This window comes from Amia ocellicauda, chromosome 10, assembly GCF_036373705.1.
Source record: "Amia ocellicauda isolate fAmiCal2 chromosome 10, fAmiCal2.hap1, whole genome shotgun sequence".
Taxonomy (NCBI): Eukaryota; Metazoa; Chordata; class Actinopteri; order Amiiformes; family Amiidae; genus Amia; species Amia ocellicauda.
The window spans coordinates 46,331-55,818 of NC_089859.1; positions in this window are offsets into that span (position 1 = coordinate 46,331).

The following is a 9,488-nucleotide window of genomic DNA, read 5'->3' on the forward strand; positions in this document are numbered from 1 at the left end:
TTGAGATAAAGCAAATAGAACTTTAATCAAGCCGGCTTGGAAGCACCACGTTGGAATTCCTTCAGTGAGAACTTAATGTTTACAAACATGAGTGAAGCTTTATAGGAAAAATGACATAGAATCTTGTGGCCGTTCATCCAATCAGAAGCTTCAAAAGATGCAAGCCCTGGAAGGTTTGTAGGCTGCCCTCCCCAAGGGAGGAGGTCATCATAGAGGCAGATGTCTGGTCCTGTTACGGCATACAAACGGTACCATCTTGTGGTTTTCTTAACAACGAGGTAACATCTTGAGCTTTGAGAGGAGAAAAGGGAAATCCACACACAGACCAACCCAAGGGTGGATACATTCGGGAAAACCCATACAAAAACAGAAGAAGAAGCATAGAGAATAATTTCAATAGGATGTATCTTTAACAACCACTCTGTTGGTTTTGCTAGGCTAGATAAAGCTAATTTGCTCAGTCTGTATACAAGCCATTTCTAATGCTAACATCAATATAAAACATATAATTATCACAAAACACTTTCTTCAACTTTCCTATACAGAGTCTTCATCTTTTGATTCCGGATATATACAAATTGACATCTACATCTATAGACACGGATATAGATGGATATACACTCCTACCTGCACGTCCACCTGTTATTTCCAGGCATTGCTCTGGGCCACTGGTGAGCTTGTTTTGTCTGTTCCTTTGTATGACACTCGTGTTTCAAAACCAAAAAGTGCTCTTAATTGATCCTTAGCAGCATTGTTAAACACTGGTGATTTTAAACTAGTCCACTGCTTAAGTATAGAACATCAAATAGATTTTTGTTCCCCCTCTGCTTCCAATGTTCTTTGCCAGTAATTAACTGCATTTTATTGCATTGATTGCATTGGTGCTGGTTGTTAAGTAACATTTTGAATTTGTCAGTTTCTTTTTATTAACTAAAAAAAAAAACGTTCTACATCCATCTTTAAGTAATATTCACGTATGCTTCAAGGTAGACCATTGATAGTCAATTTGCATCACTAAGCTTAATGGGTCTGTCCATTTACCCCTTGGTTTCATGTTGTCGTTGGACCTGTGACTGAAATATGCATGCATGTCGTCTGGAGAGAGATTCAGACTGGTGCCTAGGTGGTATGCAGTGGGCTGGGGGAGGGTGCTGATGGAACACCTTACAGGTAGGGATTAGGATTCCTCAATCCTCTTGCCTGTCAAAGCATTGCCTCGCAGGGAGCCTATTCAAGTTCCTTCCATCAAGCAATTTTATTTGTGATTTATTTATTTGTTTTGGCCAAAAGCTGTTGTAATCTCTGTCTAGTAAATTCTAAGTAATACATGTTCTGTATTGATTTAGCATTTAATTCAGTTAATTGTGTAGATGGAATGTGTCCTGTTATAGACACCTAGGAGCAATTTATTACATCTTAAACACTGACTGTAGTCTGGTACTGTGCTTATAATTGTTTTCCTTATTAAATACTCTGTTATGTTTCGTCTTTAGACGAATAAAGCCCTTTACTACTTATAGGTTTGCTTTTCTTGCCTCATGCCAGAACTTTAGTTGTCTACTCAAAATAGTAATCTAGTGCAGAGGTTTCCAAACTGGGGTCTGTGACCCACAAGGGGTCTGCGAGGGGGAAAATATCATCAGTCCCCACCCAAACAACAACCCCTACTGCTCCCTCCCAACTCGCTCACGTTTTTACCGTCAGCACCTCCCCTTTTCTCGTAAACTTTTACAGTCAGAACCCCCCCCCCCCCCTCCCCTCCAACGCCATCCTAGGGGGTCCTCAATGAAAATCAGGCTGCAAAGGGGTCTAAAATAGATATGGACTGATAAAGAAAAAAAATACAGGGCTGTATCTCTCCAAAGGTCAAATGCCAAGATTGATTATTGTCTTAATTGCTTTAGTGGCCACACATTAATTAATAAACAAAATGGCTAATGAGAAACTGGGAAAGGTTAGGCTTTAGCTCCTGCCTCTAATCGATAACCCCGTAACATGAGCTTAATATGATGTCCGCCCTGGTACTTTAGAAAATGAACTTAACTAGTTCATTCACAATCATCTAGCTGCTGATCACTTGTGGGTCACAGGCCACAACCATCATCTGTCAATGAATTGTACTGTTAATATCAACAGGGGTCGTGGTAACAGGGCTCCTGACGAATCCACCCACATGCTGATAAATTGACTTCCACATATTGTAGGAAATTACTTCTATATTTAAACGTGGTCGTCTCTATTAGATGTGGTCTTGGGGCATAACTTAAACTGTTTGAAATGCCAATGGAGGATGATTTGTGTAAAGCACTGGATAAGACTGTTTATATAACCTGCTTTTTTCATCACCTCCTGAGTGATCTTTTATAAGCACTATTCTACTGTATTTTTCATATGCAGGGAATATGAGCACATCCCTAGGTTTTGGTGCCTATACACCATACGTTATTATTACAGGAAAGTCTATGCCAAGGTAATGCCATTGATTCTCTCCTCATTGTCTCATATACTAAAGCATAGGCCTACAGTGGAAAGAGAGTAAAAATCTAGTGAAAAGGTTCTCGTCATAACATGGTGTGGGTTGAATGCATAAAGAAGTGATGTCAATCGAAACCTTTGAAGAAAAAAAAAAAAAACTAGAGAGGGAGGGCGAAAGCTAGTGTCCTTAATTACGATCAGTTGTTTTCGTGATGAGAGAACAGAAACGGAGCGAACTTATGGTCAGGTCCATATAATGTGCAATGACTGACGTTGTAATTCCACAAGTTGTTTTACTTGAAGTTTTCAGGCGTCTGAAAAGTCAACACAACTGTGTGCCTGACGGCAAAAAGGGTCTTGCTCTGTCTACCTTAGAAATGCATCATCGCAGGGTGTATGTGATGGGCGTACGAAAGAAGGGTATGCATCTGGCATCATTACTTATGGGGGCAGATCAATATCATTAATAATAATAATAAAACCTGGTCCAAATGAATCAGAAGTTATCAGATATTATGATTTACACTAGTTGTTAAACAGCTGCCTAGCTAAAATCATTACAGTCACCTTGCAAGACAATTTTATGACTTTCAGTTCATTAGCTCTGATAATAAATGGGTACTCATTATTTTCTGAAACCGTGATGTATTACAGTCATGATTAGTAATGTTTCCTCGGGACTTTAATGGTGTAAGCAATGGTGTGAAGAGACAGTTACTCGTATTAATTGTTTGTGTGTTTCCGCAACAGTACCCTGGTTCAGTTAATGCAGAATTGTGATTATTGATTTTTGTTTGGTTATTTATTTATTTATTTATCGCCACACTGAATATTAGAGCAGTCTGTGCGTAAGTCCCATTAGCAGGTGGATATCCTGATTGTCTTCATATTAACTAAGAAAACAAAGCTAACTTGTTGCGTTTCCCTCAATCTTACTTTACAGTTTTATTCAGTTCACCAATTGGCATTGTGTATGAAGGCATGAATTATGCTTGTGTGAATAAGCTTAATATTTCAGCTCTTACGGATGGATTTATTTAATTTAGTGGCAATTGAGTGACATCATAAAAATTAAAACTATAGCTATCCCTATTAAATATTTCCGTGAGAACTGGAGGTAATTAAGCTAAAGAAGACTGTATGTAGCAAGGATGTGGCTGTGATAATGGGGGATTTCAATTTCCCAAACTTAAGACTTGGAAAGCCCAGCTGGGATTACAGAAGCAGAAATAGAAATGGTTGAGATGATAAATGACTGCTTTCTAACCAACCAGGGAGAGAGCATGTATTGTTATATTTATTGTATTGTTATTATTTTCAAATGACCAGGATAGTCAGAGGGACAGTAGTTAGAGAATCAATGGCAAACTGTGATCACAATATGGTTAGCTTTGAGGCATTCTTTCAAAAAACAGGGTCCAAGTCTAAAACAATGGTCTACAATTTTAGAAAAGAAAAAACATTGGACAAAATGGTTTAATAGAGGTATGCAAAAAAAAATATCAAGAGGAAGAAAATGTATAGGGCATACAAAAGGGATGGAGACTAAACAAAATACATAGAATATGTTGAGCTCTTTCTTAAGATCTCTTTGCAGATCAGGAAAGCAAAGAGGGAAATAGAAACATAGCTCTTGGAGCTAAAACTAATGCAAAGAGCTTTTTTCAATTTTACAACAGCAAGCGGTCAATAAAGCAGGAAGTGAAACAGATAAAGGGCAAAAATGGAGGTATCCTGGAAAACGTACAAGATGTGGCAAATGTTCTAAATGAGTATTTCACAGAGGTTTTTACAAAAGAAAGAACAGATAACACGCCACAGGTTAACAATCAGTCCAGTCAAACCCTAGGAGAGATCAGGATAAATGAGGAGGAGGTACTAAACCGACTAGCAGAATTAAAAACAAACAAATCACCTGGGCCAGATGGGATATTTCCAACAGTACTTAAAGAAATGAGGGAAATTATTTATAGGCCGCTAAGTCAAATATTCCAAATGACACTTAGAACAGGGGATGTGCCAACTGACTGGAAGACAGCAAATGTCATGCCAATCCACAAGAAAGGGGACAAAACTGAGCCAGGAAATTACAGACCAATCAGTCTCACCTGCATCACCTGTAAAATGTTGGAAATATGATTAGACCGAAAATAGAGGAGCATCTTAATGAAAACCATATTCTTGGAGATAGTCAACATGGGTTTAGACGAGGCAGATCATGTCTTACTAAATTATTAGAATTTTTTGAACATGCAACTGCAGCTGTAGATCATGTGAAAGCATATGATATTATATACTTAGATTTTCAGAAAGCTTTTGATAAGGTTCCACACCAAAGACTGATCCTCAGATTGGAAGCTGTAGGCATTCAGGGTAATGTAAGTAGATGGATTATGAACTGGTTTATGTAGAGGAAACCGAGGGTGTCGATTAGAGGAGTCGTATCTAACTGGAGTGAGGTTGTTAGTGGAGTTCCACAGGGATCAGTACTAGGGCCTGTGCTTTTTCTAATCTATATTAATGATCTGGACTCTGGGATAGTTAGCAAACTTGTCACATTTGCAGATGATACTAAAATAGGTGGCACAGCAGATACAATCTCGACAGCACAGGCTATTCAAAGGGACTTAGATAATATTCAGTTGTGGGTCGACACCTGTCAGATGAAATTAAATGTGGACAAGTGCAAGGTATTACATGCATGTAACAAAAATGTCCACTATAATTACACTATGGGAGGTACAGATCTAGATGAAGTAACGCATGAGAAAGACCTAGGATTCTATGTGGACTCCTCACTTGCTCGATTCAAACAATGTATGGAAGCAATAAAAAAGGCAAACTGATTGTTAGGGTATATTGTCAAAGGTGCAATTGAGAATTGAGAACAAGGGCAGTGATGTTCAGACTGTACAATGCACTAGTTAGAGCTCATCTGGATACTGTGGACAGTTCTGGGCTCCACAGTTCAAGAAAGATATCGCTGCTCTAGAGGCAGTTCATAGGAGAGCAACCAGACTTATTCCAGGTCTGAAGGGAATGTCCTACTGAGAGACTGAGGGAACTGAACCTTTTCACCCTGGAACAGATGAGACTACGTCGGGAATTGATCCAAGTCTTCAAAATCATGAAAGGCATCGACCACATCAAACCAGAGGAACTTTTCCGGACCAGCAGGGACACACGCACCCGGGGACACAATTGGAAATTGGGCTTCAAGGCATTCAAGACAGAAAATGGAAGACACTTCTTCACACAGAGAGGCGTCACAATCTGAACAAACTCCCCAGCGATGTGGCTGAAGCTGAAAGTTTTGGAACATTTAAAAATAGAATGGATAGGATCCGTGGATCACTAAAATATTAATGGACACCGAACGAGCATGATGGGTCGATTGGCCTCCTCTCGTTTGTAAACTTTCTTATGTTCTTCTTATGTTCTTAAGAAGTGACTCCTAAGTGGCCTTTGGTTACAATGAACAGTCCATAGAGTGCTATGAGGAAAAACAAAAACAAAGAAATCTTTACTATCAGTGCACTACAGATTGTGCGTCATTTTGTATTGAATTACTGGTCTGTACGAGTGAAGCCCATTGCATCTACTAATGTTTGAGGTGGTTCCTGAAATAAAACCGAAAGAAATGGCAGCATCTTTTTATCTGAATTGAATTGCCTCATGGCACTAAACTTCATCTGGATGTCTTGATAAAGGCTGTTTGGTTTTCTAATCCTCTTTAAATTGATCCAGTGAAATTTCTGCATATGTTGCAATAGTCCATAGTATATTACTGCTTTTTATACAGGTTTGGTTTTGTGTGGGAATTACATACCTGCAGATCAGTGCAGAAGTTAACCAGAATCTGAAATCTGCTCTTCAAAATGAATAATCAGGTTAAACTGAAATTGGTACAACCTAGGCAAAGGGGGTGTTGGTTATACATTAACTTGCATGCATTATCTATTGTTTGTTGAAACATTTGTATCACATCATATTGGGTTTAAACTTTTAGTGTCATGTTGTAGAGAATACAAAAGTAGTAACCCAACTAACTTCTGGAGATTTAATTTGGTAGATGATTTTTGTTGAGAAAATGGCATAAACAAATAAAGCATACCCAATTATATATTATTTTATATGATGAGACATTTCAATTATAAAAGCTTCCATTCCTGTAAATCTTGTTTTTTTTTCCCTAGGAAACGAGAACATGATTTTATCTAGATTTCCAATTTACCGAATGTTGCCCTGAATAGTATCAGCAATCCATTGAATAATTTTGTGCTAAAGTTTTCATCTATTCCTATGTAATTGATAGATATGTTATAGAAAGCTTGGCACTCACTCCATAACTTCACGCACTCCATAAAATTCTAAACAGTTAATTTCATTGCTGGTGGCGGTGTGCTTTGAAGGGAATGTCATTTCGTTATTTCTTTTTTTGATTTATTATTTTTGGGGGATTTTTTCTTTTTAAAGTGGATTTGTTGAGAGCTTGCAGCAAAAGAGCATTGCAGAATGATTCGGTCACAGCTAGGATGGAAATAAGATCAAAGGCAGAGAACATAATCAGGGTTTAGATATATAATTGTGTGTATGTGTGTATATATATTACACACATATATAATATATATATATTATATATGTGTGTATATACACTCACCTAAAGGATTATTAGGAACACCATACTAATACTGTGTTTGACTCCCTTTCGCCTTCAGAACTGCCTTAATTCTACGTGGCATTGATTCAACAAGGTGCTGAAAGCATTCTTTAGAAATGTTGGCCCATATTGATAGGATAGCATCTTGCAGTTGATGGAGATTTGTGGGATGCACATCCAGGGCACGAAGCTCCCGTTCCACCACATCCCAAAGATGCTCTATTGGGTTGAGATCTGGTGACTGTGGGGGCCAGTTTAGTACAGTGAACTCATTGTCATGTTCAAGAAACCAATTTGAAATGATTCGACCTTTGTGACATGGTGCATTATCCTGCTGGAAGTAGCCATCAGAGGATGGGTACATGGTGGTCATAAAGGGATGGACATGGTCAGAAACAATGCTCAGGTAGGCCGTGGCATTTAAACGATGCCCAATTGGCACTAAGGGGCCTAAAGTGTGCCAAGAAAACATCCCCCACACCATTACACCACCACCACCAGCCTGCACAGTGCTAACAAGGCATGATGGATCCATGTTCTCATTCTGTTTACGCCAAATTCTGACTCTACCATCTGAATGTCTCAACAGAAATCGAGACTCATCAGACCAGGCAACATTTTTCCAGTCTTCAACTGTCCAATTTTGGTGAGCTTGGGCAAATTGTAGCCTCTTTTTCCTATTTGTAGTGGAGATGATTGGTACCCGGTGGGGTCTTCTGCTGTTGTAGCCCATCCGCCTCAAGGTTGTACGTGTTGTGGCTTCACAAATGCTTTGCTGCATACCTCGGTTGTAACGAGTGGTTATTTCAGTCAAAGTTGCTCTTCTATCAGCTTGAATCAGTCGGCCCATTCTCCTCTAGCATCAACAAGGCATTTTCGGCCACAGGACTGCCGCATACTGGATATTTTTCCCTTTTCACACCATTCTTTGTAAACCCTAGAAATGGTTGTGCGTGAAAATCCCAGTAACTGAGCAGATTGTGAAATACTCAGACTGGCCCGTCTGGCACCAACAACCATGCCACCCTCAAAATTGCTTAAATCACCTTTCTTTCCCATTCAGACATTCAGTTTGGAGTTCAGGAGATTGTCTTGACCAGGGCCACACCCCTAAATGCATTGAAGCAACTGCCATGTGATTGGTTGATTAGATAATTGCATTAATGAGAAATTGAACAGGTCTTCCTAATAATCCTTTAGGGGAGTGTATACACCGATCAGCCATAACATTATGACCACCTGCTTAATATTGTGTAGGTCCCCCTTTTGCTGCCAAAACAGCCCTGACCCATCGAGGCATGGACTCCACTAGACCTCTGAAGGTGTGCTGTGGTATCTGGCACCAAGACGTACGGGCCTCCATGGATCGGACTTGTTTGTCCAGCACATCCCACAGATGCTTGATTGGATTGAGATCTGGGGAATTTGGAGGCCAAGTCAACACCTTGAACTCGTGCTTCATCAGACCAGGCCACCTTCTTCCATTGCTCCGTGGTCCAGTTCTGATGCTCACGTGCCCATTGTAGGCACTTTCGGCAGTGGACAGGGGTCAGCATGGGCACCCCGACTGGTCTGTGGCTACGCAGCCCCATACCCAACAAACTGCGATGCACTGTGTGTTCTGAGACCTTTCCATCAGAACCAGCATTCACTTTTTCAGCAATTTGAGCTACAGTAGCTCGTCTGTTGGATCGGACCACACGGGCCAGCCTTCGCTCCCCACGTGCATCAATGAGCCTTGGCCGCCCATGACCCTGTTGCCGGTTCACCGTTTTTCCTTCCTCAAACCACTTTTGATAGGTACTGACCACTGCAGACCAGGAACACCCCACAAGAGCTGCAGTTTTGGAGATGCTCTGACCCAGTCGTCTAGCCATCACAATTTGGCCCTTGTCAAAGTCGCTCAGATCCTTACGCTGCCCATTTTTCCTGCTTCTAACACATCAACTTTGAGGACAAAATGTTCACTTGCTGCCTAATATATCCCACCCACTGACAGGTGCCATGTTATTCACTTCACCTGTCAGTGGTCATAATGTTATGGCTAATCGGTGTGTTATGTATAATTGTTTCTGTCTTTTAAAGGTTTCTTGATACAGACTTGGCATTCATTCCAAAGGTTTGTCTTTCTTTGAATGTCATGTTGTTCTTTATGTGATCTTCACCCGATGTATCGCCTTCCTGTACGAGTAGTTTAGCTTACACCCTTTCTAATCTCTTATGCCTTGAGTCATAATTGTATTCACTTTATTGTGTAGAGTCCTTTATATAAAAGTGTGTTTATGTAGAACATTGTATGTAAGTGATTGTTAAACCATGTAAGTCACCTTGGTGCCTGCTTAAATAACTTGAT